Source organism: Maniola hyperantus, chromosome 21 (genome assembly GCF_902806685.2).
Source record: "Maniola hyperantus chromosome 21, iAphHyp1.2, whole genome shotgun sequence".
Taxonomy (NCBI): Eukaryota; Metazoa; Arthropoda; class Insecta; order Lepidoptera; family Nymphalidae; genus Maniola; species Maniola hyperantus.
The window spans coordinates 12,127,502-12,142,958 of record NC_048556.1 but is presented as its reverse complement, the minus strand read 5'-3'; the positions used below and the strand labels follow the sequence as shown (position 1 = coordinate 12,142,958).

The following is a 15,457-nucleotide window of genomic DNA, read 5'->3' as shown; positions in this document are numbered from 1 at the left end:
TAATGTAGTCATTTACTCTCTCGTATCTTATAAAGCAACTACGCAGTAAACTGTATCATATCGGTGCCCTATAGGGAACTGAGAGCGTCGTATTTTGTGCACAGCCGTTGTTTACAGTTTAATTCGCTTTTATCTCTACGAGTTGTGACGGTATTTCGGTTTTGAAGCGATTCATGTTTCGTTTAAGTTATTGAAGTACCCAAGTTAAGTTATAAATCGGTATAAACAACTACAGACAAATTGCATAATTCACTCAGATAAGTCGACAACGCTTAAGGGTGCCAAAATCAATCAGTACTGAATTTGCTTTATACAGTCAATGCCACTTTCAAAGGCCCATATTTACAATGTAACTCTTTGAACGAAAAATGACATATTATTGCTTTTTACTATATTTTATAATTTTTACAGTGTTTTACCTAGTGAACATACATATCCCAAATTTCGTCACTGGCATTAAGATCCCAGGAGACTCGGGTTCGATTCCTGCCTGTCCGCAATTTTTGTTATATATGTATTTCAAATTATTTAGAAATTTCCTTGAAGTGTAGGTAAAACACTATAAAAATGTAATTCTAAATGAACTAACTTACTTTAAAATGTTAAAATTAGTGCAAGGAAGTATGTACTTATTTTTATTTGAATAATACTCACATTTCTTGGGAACAGACAAATTCGTTTCACAGCTGAGCCGCGTAAGATATCGTGTCATTTTTCGCGGGATAAGACTGTAACTTACGACGCAAGCAACGCGAACGTCCGCCCGTCAGCTTATCGACAGATTTATCGATGTTTGTCTGCCAATTCGATGCACATCACTAATTGTTTTTGTTACGCGTTCAAGCCAATTTGTATTGAGTATTTATTTTAATTCGTACTCCAGAAAAGATTTTAAACACGAAAAATGGTTTGGATAATTTATACTGAAATATAACTGTTTCGGTTTAGATTTTAGTTAAATTTAATCTTTAAAGATTAAGTCTATACCTACTAAAAATATTATAAGTGCAAAAAATTGTCTGTCTGTCTGCTAGCTTTTCACAGCCAACCGAGCCGTTCAACCGATTCTGACGAATTGGTACGGAGTTAGCTTACATCCCGGGGAAGGATTTAAAAAAATCATCCTAATCGAATCAGATTTTTTTTAATTTCAATGAATTTTTAACATTGAATATCTAAGGACCTTTTTTAAGGACCTTTCATCCCGTCTCGCGGAATCCACGGGGGACCGGAGGGCTGGCAGTTACCTCGGTCAGCATATTAGTCTGGCCATTCAACGAGGTAACGCTGCCAGCGTTCCCAGCACCCTGCCTCGTTGCGGTGGTTTAGATGATATTTTCGATCTGTAATTTTTATGTTCTAGAATAAGTTTGGTATTTTTGTTTTTTGTAATTTAATAATATAATCAGAAATTCAAAATTACAGCATAATTCACTTTAATCTGCCCAAAACAGTCGTATAGATGGTACTACGTGCAGTATGTGATACGCACCGCCCGCCCGCCCACTACTAAATAAGCAAGAGAAGCAAACAATACAAAGCAAAACACACCACCAACAAATTTTGTAGAACACACTCAAATCATTTCTATTTTATAATAAAGAATGTGAAATTATACTAGGATAGCCATAACTTTGTTAGTAGAATAGAAGTACAGAATTGTATTAAGGAACACAATACTGTAATGTAGATCCTTGTATAATGTGGCTGTTATAGCACGCCCTATCATTTTAGGATTATCATTATTACGGAGAATTGTTAGGGGTGTACAAAATAATTATTTTGATCTAAATCTTCTAAATATATAAAAGGAAAAGGTGGCTGACTGACTGACTGACTGACTGATCTATCAACGCACAGCTCAAACTACTGGACGGATCGGGCTGAAATTTGTTATGCAGATAGCTATTATGACGTAGGCATCCGCTAAGAAAGAATTTTTGAAAATTCAACCCCTAAAGGGGTGAAACAATTGTTTGAAATTTGTGTAGTCCACGCGGACGAAGTCGCGAGCATTAGCTAGTATTATATAAAAGGAAAAGGTGACTGACTGACGGACTGATCAATCAACACACACCGCAAACTACCGGACGGATCGGGATGAAATTTGGTATGCAGGTAGTTATTATGACATAGACATCCGCTAAGAAAGGGTTTTTAAAAATCCAATCCCTAAGAGGGTAAAATAGGGGTTTGAAATTTGTGTAATCCACGCGGACGAAGTCGCGAGCATTAGCTAGTTAGAATATATATTGTTTAACCAGAGAGCTCCTTCGTCGTCGATTCGGGAGAGCGGGAATTCGATTCCGGGCACGGCAACCTTTAACTTTTCGAATTTATGCGCATTTTAAAGAATTTACAGTGAAGAAAAACATCGTTAGGAAATCTACATGCCTGAGAGTTCTCCATAATGTTCTCAAGTCTGTCAATTAGCACTAGACCAGTATGGCGGACTATAGCCAAATAAGCCCTTCTCATAATGATAGGAGACCCGTGCTCTGTAGTGGGTTGGGGATGGGTTGATCATGATGATGAGGAGTTAATATATCAACACCATTATCTCAATCTGTGGCCTTACCGCGGTTGTTTGACAGCTACAATGTCACAATCGCAATCATCTCTGATTGGTTAATGCTCGCTCACTATTGGCCACAATGCATTGTTGCAACAAGAATCGCACAAATTCAGCCAATTAGAACAATTGAGATTGTAATAATGATTGATGCAGGTTTTAGACAATCGCCCCGACAATGTCACGATCGCAATCGCCACTGATTAGTTGACGCTCGCTCACTATTGGCTACAATGCATTGTTGCAACAAGAACACTATAAATTCAGCCAATCACAACAATTGCGTTTGTAATAATGATTGATGCAGGTTTTCCGGAATCGACCTGCAGGTTTCCTCAAAGCTTACTGAAAATTTAAATAATATAATGACAAAGTGCCAACCCTACTTGAAGAAGATGTAAAATAGTTGACAAGTTCACAGTTTTAAATTACGAGCATATCCCTAGGACATCAGATAGCTGCGGCGTTGTTCAACGGACTTTAGGGCGAGACCACACTGCCGACTGTTCGACTACTATTTGATCTGAATTCCATGACATACAATACATACATACATACAAATTACAAGCTAATCTTAATATATAAAAGGAATAGGTAACTGACTGACTGATGGATCTATTAACGCACAGCTTAAACTACTGGCTGGATTGGGCTAAAATTCAGCACTCAGATATACGTAGACATCCGCTTAAGAAAGGGTTTTTGAAAATAGACATCCGCTAAGAAAGGGTTTTTGAAAATAGACATCCGCTAAGAAAGGGTTTTTGAAAATTCGTAGACTATTATGATGTAAATATCCGCTAAGATTGGTAAGGGTTTTTGAAAGTGACTCTGAACTTTCTAATGAGGCCCATAACTAGTAAAAGTTTATTTGAATAGAAAATACTTCTATTTCTATACAAAATGTTTGTCGTGCGACGTATATGTCGCTAGTGTAGTCCCACGGTGAAGGATAAATAACAAAAATTACACGCATATCCATAGAGATGTTAATTTATTGAGATGCGCTCGATAGTCGGGATTTATGAGTGTGCAGCCACACAGACAACATTAGAAAGATAATAGCTGTCGATAAAATATCCTTCAGGAACATCTACATTTTTTTTTTATTTTTTTTTTTAAATAAATAAAACGTTTATTTTTCGATCATCTAGTTACACACATACATGGATTTGATCTTGAACAAATTTGCGTGCTTGTTGACATAAGCATAATATACAATATTAAAAATGGTACAAGATCAAGAACTGGCTATCCTAGCTAGATTTTTAGATCTGTGTTAAACAGATATACCTAGATAGATATATATAAAAGGAAAAGGTGACTGACTGACTGACTATCTACCTATATCTATCTGATCTATCAACGCACAGCTCAAACTACTGGATCGGGCTGTAGGCATCCGCTAAGAAAGGTTTTTTGAAAATTCAATCCCTAAAGTGGTGAAATAGGGGTTTGAAATTTGTGTAGTCCACGCGGACGAAGTCACGAGCATAAGCTAGTCACTACTATAGGTGTTGAATATCTCGTATTTTGGTACGCTTAGGGCCGATTTCACTAACGTAAAATAAGTCTGTTATTTATTCATGTTTTCTATTCTAAAATAAAATAGAATACTATATGATTCTTGTTATTTAATCAGAGACTTATTGACATTGTTAAATTAGCGAAACTCGAAAAACATACGCCTCCACAAGACAACAACAAAAGTATATGTATTGCCATCTTCAATTTTTATTTAGATTATTTAACTGGTTTTACGGCTCTGGGTTCTAACCTTTTTATTTAGATTTTAGTTACATTATTTCAACAAAGTCACCGAGCGTAAATTAGATATTTTGGCAGGTTTTAAATACAAGAACTGTCCTTTACGCCCAACTTATGGACTGTGAAGTCTGCCAACGCACTTGACCAGCGTGGTAGACTATGGCCAAAACCCTTCTTACTCTGAGAGGAGACCCGTGCTCTGTAGTGAGTCAGCGATGGGTTGATCAAGATGAAACGATAACATAAAGTCCCACTATCACTGATCTTAGAAACGATAAAAACAGAATAAAGTCTCTTAGTGCAACATTCCACTACATTTTAACAACTACACATCTCGATATCACTGCAAAATAAAGTTAAACCCAACGGTACATAAAGCCACTCATCCACCCATTGCTTTAATATAATATTACAGGGCGTAACCAGACTGGCAAAAACGAAGACAGGTGATAGTACTGATGATTAGTGATTACTTATACTGATTCTGATACCACATGAAAAAAAACGCGACAAAATAATATAACAAAATCCTATAATTTTGTAAAAGTTTAAGTACGATATATTATTGCAAATAAAACATCTAACTGATGCTAGAGATCAATGAACGTTGCGTAAGTATTCGGAGTCAATGCCGCGTCGTAGGCGGGGCATTGACCTGAGTTTTGCACGCTATACATTGCGGGTTTGAAAATACTAAATCACTAAAACTACAAAATGAAGCAAATGGTTTTTGATATTGGATTGCGTTTAGATACTACTAGCTAATGCTCGCGACTTCGTCCGCGTGGACTACACAAATTTCAAACCCCTGTTTCACCCCTTTAGGGGTTGAATTTTCAAAAATCCTTTCTTAGCGGATGCCTACGTCATAATAGCTATCTGCATGCAAAATTTCAGCCCGATCCGTCCAGTAGTTTGAGCTGTGCGTTGATAGATCAGTCAGTCAGTCAGTCATTCAGTCAGTCAGTCAGTCACCTTTTCCTTTTATATATTTATACTATAACAATAACGCTAAGTTTTTGCTAGCGTTCTGGTTACACCCTGTATCTATATCATATCAGTCACTGGCACACAATCTTTCCCCACAAGATCTGAGATAACAAATTCCTAGCACTGATAAGCGTCCGCGTCGCGTGGAACAGGTCTAGACTCTAGATTTCCTGCGCTGAGTCTAATTGATACAGTCACTATACAGGTATCCAACATTTTGTAGATATTTCAAGTCGAAATTGCGCTCCTCATTCCAAATAAAAAACCGGCAAGTGCAAGTCAGACTCGCGCACCGAGGGTTCCGTACTACAGTCGAATTTTTCGACATATTGCATGATTTTGACCAAGTATTGGTGCTTTAACAGACTTATTGTCCAAACTCAGTGTTAGAATGGTTCCGTATTTATGCGCCAATAAACTACGAGACAGCTCGTAAAGTCGATCGTTATGCTTTCCGCGAAGTATAACGGGTTCGATGCTTGCGTCCGTAACTCTTCATTTTACGGCCACAAGTCACGGTTGGACATCTAGTTATACTTAATAGGCTTTAACATTTGTTTGACACATATTTTACTAGCTGATGTCCGCAACTGTATATTGTGGATTTATATTTTTAAAAATCCCTTAGGATTTCTGTGTAGTATTTCAGTAGCCTATTTCAGTCAATCCATGCAAAAATCACGTCAATCCGTTGCTCGTTGCAGGGTTATTGAAAGACAAACCTAAACACATAAATCCTTCAATAACCTAAATCCACGCGAACGTAGTCGCGCACATCAGCTAGTGATACAAAATTTGCTGACAGACTTACTAAAATACGGAAAATACGTAAAGAAATATTATGTCGCACTCGCAGATCAAAACTGTTTCAACTCAAATCCTTGCCTTTTGATGTAACTTCAATTACTCGCCCCTGACTTAGACTCTATTTAGCGTAAAACTGTACTTATTTAATGTAAATATGCTTCATATAATATTCAAAGCACTATAATTTATTCTAAACCTTTTTTAATTTAATGTCTTCGGTAGATTATTTTTTAAAAACAATTTGTTGAAAAAAGTGTTTTTTGAGTTGAAACAGTTTTGATCTAAGAGTGCGATATGTACACTGTACTGCAATTATAACATGATTCCCTCATTAACCGACTTCAAAAAAAGAACTCTATTTATTAATTTAAAAAATTGTCAAACCCGGCACTTGTTGACATTCCCCGCGTGTGGGGTCCTGTCAAATTAATTCCTCGCCTGTCAACTCACTGTCGCAACTGTCAGCGCTAATGATAATCTGTCAAAATTAAGGTAATTGGTCGCGCCCTTTATGGTCCAAGAACTCGTGGAATTAAAAAGGTAAGTAATTGATAAAAGCTGAACTTCCGATTGTTGTATAGGATATAGCAGGGTTAGCGGAAGTTCATGACATAAATACAAAGAAGCTAAAGTTTAATTCGCTATAATCCGTAAAAAAATACAAATCCCTACCACTACTAAAGACGCACGAAAAGCAAGCTTTTGCTTTTATTCCACAAAAGTTCTTTACTTTTAATTCATATTACACTAGATGATGCCCGCGACTTCATCTTTATGAGTTTAGGCTTTTAAAATCCCGTGGGAACTCTGATCCGTTGCTCCGTTACGGCCTGATTGAAGGACATACCAACAAACCAACAAACTAATAAACCAAAAAACAAACACACTTTCGCTGGGTAGTGATGTCACGTAACTCCTTAAAATATGCCGTCAGCTTTCCGACTACGATTTGATTGATAATAGCCGACTCCAAATTCACACTTGTTTTGTTTCGCACTTCATTTATCACTACATTAATTTCGACTCGCTTAATTAACCTCTTCAATCTCTCCAAAAATAAGTGGGTATAATGCGTTAATTTTGAGAAAGTGTTCGCCATATTTGCTCCATTTGATTGTGTCAACTATCTTGTCACAGCCGCGGCGCGTGCGCGAACTGACTCCCTTGAAAAAGGACCCCGGATGGGTTCGAAACTAGTCGGGCTAATCGTTGACTAGACACGCGAGTATAGCCGGGATAGATATTATTTATCTTGTCAAAAGTAAGTTCAGCCATGGACTTAGGAAGTCACGGCTAAGTACTTCAAACCTGAACACCAGCATGAAGGAGAGACTAGCCGAAGGATACAACCTCAGCTGGTCTATCTGGAACTCGCTCAATCGCCTCAGCGCAGGGGTGGGGAAGTCTAGGGCAAACTTAGCGAGGTGGGGCTTCATCTCTGGACATGATACGGAGACTCCGTATCATGTCCAGAGATGAAGCTCTGTCTCGGATGGCCGCAGATGCACTCCGTAACGGAGTGCATCTGCGGCCATCCGAGACAGAGCATTGCGCACATGACGGGGTGCCCTGCGTGGCCGACAGCCTGCACGAGCGAGGAGCTACACGACGCTACCGACCGAGCTATCGCGGTTGCGGCTTTTTGGGCCTGCCCGTATTTGAGGTGACCGTCGACTCGAGAAGAGGAAGAGTAGGAAGTACTTCGTTGTTCCAACATCCATGGATTTATCTAACTAAATCGTACTTTTGACAAAACAGTTGATACTTAGAGCAAATAATATGGCGAGTCCTTTCTCAAACCTCACTATTCATCATGATCAAGCCATCGCTCTCTACAGAGCACGGGTCTCCTCTCAGAGTGAGAAGGGTTTTGGCCATAGACTACCACGCTGGCCATGTGCGGATTGGTATACTTCACACACCTTTGAGAACATTATGGAGAACTCACAGGCATGTAGGTTTCTAAAGCAAGTGATATTTAATTAATGAAACCTCATTATTAACTACTGCATAATATCTGCTGATGTTTGAGATGAATACCTAGATGCGATGAACTTTCAAAATATTTGCGGATATATTTTAATAAAATGCAAATTTAGTTGAATATGAAACATGATAACTTAGGAATGTGATATGACATCTTTTTTAATTAGCTAAAAATGCGAGAGTCGCGAACGACGCAGGCTTCGAATAAAAAGTATGGAAATTAAAAATATTTAGTCACGTTTGTGACCTTAATAATATCAGAAAAAATATCGATCTTTCGAATCCCTAAGCTTTATATTATTTCACCAGAACTAGATGGCATCGATACGATTTTATCGATAAACAATCAAAATAATATATCAACCTATAATTAGCGCAAAACACTCTCTGTAAGTCTAGGGATGTCAAAACTAACGGTATTTACTATTTACTAAAATCGATAATCATTTTTACCTTGAAAACTTAACAGTTAATGTTAATTTCCGATTATTTTCGTTCCAAATAGCCTTGTTTGAACGGTTCCAGTTAAATGTAAGTGTCAATTGACTGATTATGTATTTGTGGTAGGATTTTCCCAGAAAACCGCGATTCGCGTCGACATTCGTCGCGCCGTACAAAAGTACATTTTAAATGAAGCGTTTAGCCTCAAAGCGTTACCAGCGGAATTTTACGACTTTTGAAATTTGATTTTTGGGGTTCCGTTTACAAAAAATAAACCTTTATGCTACAAGCTCGTGTTTTATCGAGCTGGAACGTTTTTTGAATTTTTGGATTGTGCCACTCATGACATTTTACTGATAACAAATCAACGTTTGACTATCAGTCACCTGCTGCTCGATTGCGGTAGAATGACAGCCACAATGTCACATCTCTGATTGGTTGACGCTCGTTTATGATTGATGCAAGTTTTGGGGTCCAGGGTTAGATCCTGGGCATGTGCCTTAACTTTCCGGAGTCATGTGCTTTTTAAACAATATCACGTAGACAAAGGCACGACACGTAGCCTTCCTAGCACGGGTGTTACCTGTATCCGCAAATGCGCAATATTTGCATTAATTCAGACATACGCATTCGCATCAATTAATGCGGAGCTTTTATAGATTCATATTTGCAACCAGTAAAGACTTGCAAAGAAAGTGGGCGGGGGCAGAGTGGCGCGTACCTCGCGCGTGTTTGCTGGTTGATATCTTCGTTCGCTCACTGACCAATCAAAAAGTGTACAATGGTTCCCAACAGGGGCGCTACGGATATTCGCATCCGCATCCGCAAATGCGGAACATTCGCATTAATTCAGACATCCGCGTCCACGAATGTCAAAATTTTGGCATTCGCAACAACCCTGCTTCGTAGTGTTCGTAGCAGTTCTTTGAAAACAGTACAAATATTTGTTCCGTCATTAATAAAGTTTGGCAAAGTTCCACGTGTCATAAATTTCTCCTAAACAGTCTGTAAGCATGTGTGACATGTGACACATATCCAACAATAACTATCACGCGCAGGTTTTGTTGTTCGGTTAAAATCAATTCATATTAAGTAGGTTTTAGAATTTGAAATGACTTTTCTTTTACTAAACACACTAAGTACACTAGCGTATCCTGTATTCTCTGTAGTTTTGTCTAAATATATAAAACGAAAAGGTGACTGACTGACTGACTGACTGACTGACTGACTGACTGATCTATCAACGCACAGCTCAAACTACTGGACGGATCGGGCTGAAATTTGGCATGCAGATAGCTATTATGTCGTAGGCTTCCGCTAAGAAAGGATTTTTGAAAATTCAACCCCTAAAGGGGTGAAATAGGGGTTTGAAATTTGTGAAGTCCACGCGGACGAAGTCGCGAGCATAAGCTAGTCTCAATATATAAAACGAAAAGGTGACTGACTGATCTATCAACGCACGGCTCAAACTATTGGACGGATCGGGCTGAAATTTGCCATGCAGATAGCTATTATGACGTAGACATCCGCTAAGAAAGGATTTTTGAAAATTTTACCCCTAAGGGGGTAAAATAGGGGTTCAAAATTTGTCAAAAAGCTAGTCGGTAGATAAATACAAATTACTACCACTAGGTCATGGATAGACGACATCAAACGAGTCGCAAGGAGCCGCTGGATTCAGGCGGTGCAAGACCCTACAATTAGGTATGTCCTGCTGTGGACCGTCTATCGGATGATGATGATGATGAGGATGATGATCATGTTTACCCTGGATACCTATACAGGAAAACTTTCCGTCGAGCACTCTTCGGTCTATTAAGATTATTGGTCGTATATTTTTTACTGTTCCAACGTTTATAGTCTGATCTGAAGGTGTTTATTGTTTTGTAAGCTTCCTCTCCAAGCCTGAATCACGAGCAAGTTTTATGTTTACATATAAAATGTCTAAATCTGATTATCTATGGCACGTAGAGTCGACCAAAATTTTTGTAAATCATGGTTACAAATTTAGTAAATCATGGTTACAGTAAATCATGGTTAGAATTTTAGTTAAGCATGGTTAAAAATGTATTAAAGCATGGTTAGAATTTTTTCAAAGCTGTGATAGCCTAGTGGTTAGGACGTCCGCCTTCTAATCGTAGGTCTAATCGGGGGTTCGATCCCGGGCACGTAACCTCTAACTTTTCGGAGCTATGGGCGTTTTAATTATTTAAAAATCACTTGCTTTAACGGTAAAGGAAAAAATCGTGAGGAAACCTGCAGGCTGCATGCCTGAGTTCTCCATAATGTTCTCAAAAGTATGTGAAGTCTACCAATCCGCACATGGCCAGCGTGGTAGACTTTGGCCTAAACCCTTCTCACTCTGAAAGGAGACCTGTGCTCTGTAATGAGCCGGCGATGGGTTGATCATGATCATGAGAATTTTTTAAGGACCTTTTTTTGTGAGGAAAATCCATCATGGATACCACTGGCAACGGGCACCACAGTGGTTATGTGATATGTCGGACTCTTACCGACTAAAAACCTCACGAAGTTCCATCCCACCACTGACGACGGAGCACAAGGAACCGACAACGCCTTGTTACTCCGCCTGCGGATGTCCGAAGCAGACTCACCACCTGCAGGGCGATTGTCTAAGACCTGCATCAATCGTTATTACAATATCAATTGTTCTGATTGGTTGAATTTGTGCGATTCTTGTTGCAACAATACATTGTGGCCAATAGTGAGCGAGCATTAACCAATCAGAGATGATTGCGATCGTGACATTGTAGCTGTCAAACAAGCGCGGTAGGGCCACTGGATTCCGTGTGCTCCCAACACTGTTAGAGGCATGTTGGAACTGCAGCACGCCAACTAACTCGATGACCATACTGTGAGCGATGGACCACCTTGTATCCATCATCCACAGGTCCCCTTAGAGGTCAGGGCTCGCAGTGAGGGCGACTCCCTTTCCATGCTCTCCCTCCTCAATGGGTGCATCCACTGCGCCCTTTGCTTTGACTCAGAGAGATGATGCGAGGATGAACACCCCCCTTGCCGCCAGGTCAATTAGCCATGGCTAACAATATCCCATGAAGAGAAATTAGTAACCATTTTACGAGGGTACACCGGCCCAAGCGCTGCTCTTTTCCCGGACGTATCTGAAAGGGACTTAGGCACACTGGGAGGTTACCTAGCTGGTACCTCAAATATACTAACACCTAGATAAACGAGGCAGTAACTGCAATAATAACCATGCAAATAACTGTTACTATGCATAAGTCACAGGTTAATTATAACACGAAAGGTCGCCACAGTCCGGCAGTAAACTATCGATAGCAGCAATGTTGTTGATAGACTTACGTCGACATCGATATTATAAATGTAACATATAAATTATGTTAAGATATATATTTATTTTACTTAACTATAATATAATGCGTGACTTCGTTCACGTGTACCTATTAGGTAAGGGTTTTTGAAACCCCGTGTTTTCCCGGGTAAAAACTAATCTATGTAACTTTCTAGGTATTTAACTATATCCATGTTAAAAAAATAACGTCGATTCGTTGCTCTATTGCGTTGATATTGAAGGACAACCTAACAAACAAAGACATTTCGCATTCCGCATTCGCATTTCGCAGCTTTTCGCCTTTATATTATTAGAAGAATATATAATATTGTATCATCACAACAATTTTTTTAAAGGTCATATTATTAATTTTGTCATTGCTATAAACAAATTAGCTATGTGCTTTATTTAAAAATCAACGCCAGCCCAAATCCTTGGATTTGGAAAATCTGAAATGCACAAAGATTACTTTTATAATGTAGACAAGAAATAAGGCCAGATTTTTCTAAATTTCAACGGGAGCGGCGCTGCGGGCAATCGCTAGTAAATATTATAAATCTCATTATTATTGGCAATAGATTAAGATGAATATTGATTACCGCCATTTTAATTAATTTCCATAAGGAATGTCATCAATAAATTTAATATTCAATTGCAGTTACATTTCATTATCACGCCCGCTAATTGTTTCACTAACGCGTAATGGAGCTTGTTCGCAAATTGATTGATGTACAACATAACATGTTATCGAATAAATTGTTCAAATAAATCGTCACTTTATTCGAACATTGAACTCCGAGTTGCAACTCGAACGTAATGTGCAGTGAGTAATGCAATGTAATGTTTAGGATGTGATTACGCAACTCATCATCCCGTGTGACAGTTTAATGTGTTAATCTGTAGATAGCATGTCTCAACAAGTGTTTTAATACAATATGTTTTTTTATTAAAAACCCTAACCCTAATCTAGAGTTTTATTTATAAGTAGATAAGTACAGTAGGGCCTGTTTAGAGCCTCAATAGCTCAACGGGTAAAGGAGTGGACTGAAAACCTAAAGGTCGACGTGTACAGTGTGACCTAACCATATAAGTAATATCTATATAATAGCCCACAAGTACACATACATATTGTATCTCAATGCATTCCTTTAATAAATCAGTCCAAAACCAACGCTCGGGTCGTACGCTCATTTCCGACACCTTGTCCCAACCTTAGAGACGGTTCCAACCCCGCCCGTTGCACTAATAATTGTCGTACCTACTCCTAGCACAAGCTTGATGCTAAGTTGGAGAGGAAAGGGGAATATTAGTCATTTAACATGGCTAATATTCTTTTTTTTAAAGTATTTTATTTATATCATCCACCACGCCGCCATCTTTTGTACGTTGATGGTTTAGTGTCGGAAACTTTCAGGCAAGTGTCAACAACAACTGTGCAAATTGTATTTAATTTTTTTTAAAAAAAAGCTTCAACTCAATCGCACGATGCGTAACGTAGCGAATAAGTACATTAGGTAACGAACAGATAAATATTACTTTTTATTTTTTATACATCATCAACATCTCAAATTATCGTCGGCCCACTACTGAGCACAAGTGTAATTTCAGATGGGTTAATCCATCACATTAGCCAGATACGGATTTGCACACGTTTGAGAGCATTATAATCTCAAACTTCGCATTTCCTGACGATGTTTTCCTTCACCGTTAAAGAAGCTGTATGGCTCATTTGACGTGATGCAATCAGTAATCACATGATAGCGATACCATTAGTGTTTATCGATAGTCTGGTGACGCGTGTCGCGCGCGTCACTAGAGGCGCGGCGACGTGCGCGCACGCACGTCGCGCGGCGTCGGGACGCGTCAGAGAACGCGAAAATCTCCGAACAAGGCCGAACGATGACCTCAGTACTCGATTATTCGATGTTTCATACATTGTTTAGATTTTCAGATGATAAGCGAATGAAATTTTCACGATATTTGGGTCGTATTTCTAATTGTCGAGGATAGAGGTTCTCTAGAGATAAGTAGAGATTTTCTAGGGATAAAACTAGAAAGACTTTTTTATTCAAATAAACTTTTACAAGTGCTTTTGAACACAGAGAATTCAACTAGTAAGTAAAATGATGTAGAGGTGATAATTAATTAGGTACCTACGGTAACATGTAACTTGTAAAAAAAAAAAAAGCTGCGAGGGTTCCAGCCGGGTAACCATATTAATTACTCCTATGTAAATATGTAAGCTGTGATAGCCTAATGGTTAGAACGTCCGCCTTCTAATCGGAGGTCGGGGGCTCGATCCCGGGCACGCACCTCTAACTTTTCGGAGATATGTGCGTTTTAATTAATTAAATATCACTTGCTTTACCGGTGAAGGAAAACATCGTGAGGAAACCTGCATGCCTGAGAGTTTTCCATAACGTTCTCAAAGGTGTGTGATGTCTACCAATCCGCACATGGCCAGCGTGGTAGGCTATGGCCAAAACCCTTCTCACTCTGAGAGGAGACCCTTGCTCTGTAGTGAGCCTGTGATGGGTTAATCATGATGATGATGAAATATGTATGTAACATAATTCGTGTAATATACACACTGGCAGTGCGTTGCCGTTCGTAGTACAATTTGAGTTATTAGAACTTGCGGACCCATTGGCGTGTCTTGATATCTAGGTAGCAGATACACACCGCTGTCAGTTCGTGATGAATTGTTTGTTTTTCGCTAGATTTACAACAGTATTAGATGCAGGCGTCGGAGCGGACAGAATCGATGTCGTGGAAGAAATCGAGCTGTCAGCACAATCGTGCGTGCCGTCAGCCGTGGTGGTGCCGTGCTGCAAAGTGTGGGAGCTAAATATCTATACACTTATAACTAATGGTAGAATAATCTTCTCTGAATGTTTACTTTGAAAACTCATTTCATCGTTATCATCCCATCGTCGGCTCACTACAGAGAACGGGTCTCCTCTCAGAGGGAGAAGGGTTTTAGCCATAGTCTACCACGCTGACCAAGTGCGGATTGACAGACTTCACGCAACTTTGAGAACGTTATAGAGAATTCTCAGGCGTACATGTTTCCTTCACCGTTAAATCAAGTGATTTTTAATTACTTAAAATGCACATTACCGAAAAATTAGTTAGTTTCTCAGGGTCATGACCCGCGAAAACATTACACTCCTATTTTTGGGAAGTCGTGTAAAAAACACTGATGGGCAATGGCTTAGACCTAGACCAGGCATTGTAGATCGTGAATTCAAATTCGTTAGACCTCTGACTTTGGCTTAAAACTGTTTCATGTAAATTCTTACCACTTTCGCTGTCTTAGTGACCCTATGAGGTCTGGCCTCTGACCCTAGAAGATGCCACTCACGCCTGTCCTACACCGCTTCACGCCTATTAGGTCTTCCGAGGGTTTCCAGGTCTTTCCACGCTTCGTCTATCCAGCGATAGCTAGGGCATTCAACAAAACGTTTTCATATTGTGTTAAACTTTAATGACGTATTCCTAAATATAGTAATACTTAGGGTTCCGTACCTCATTTTTTTTGCGATTATAAACTTACATTT

General features: G+C 39.1%; 1 protein-coding gene across 4 annotated transcripts in view; it reads left to right on the top strand.

The window, feature by feature from the left end:
• Positions 1-15,457, top strand: part of bnl (branchless) — a 258,684-nt gene that overhangs the window by 183,554 nt on the left and 59,673 nt on the right. The gene's annotated exons all lie outside the window — the stretch shown is intronic.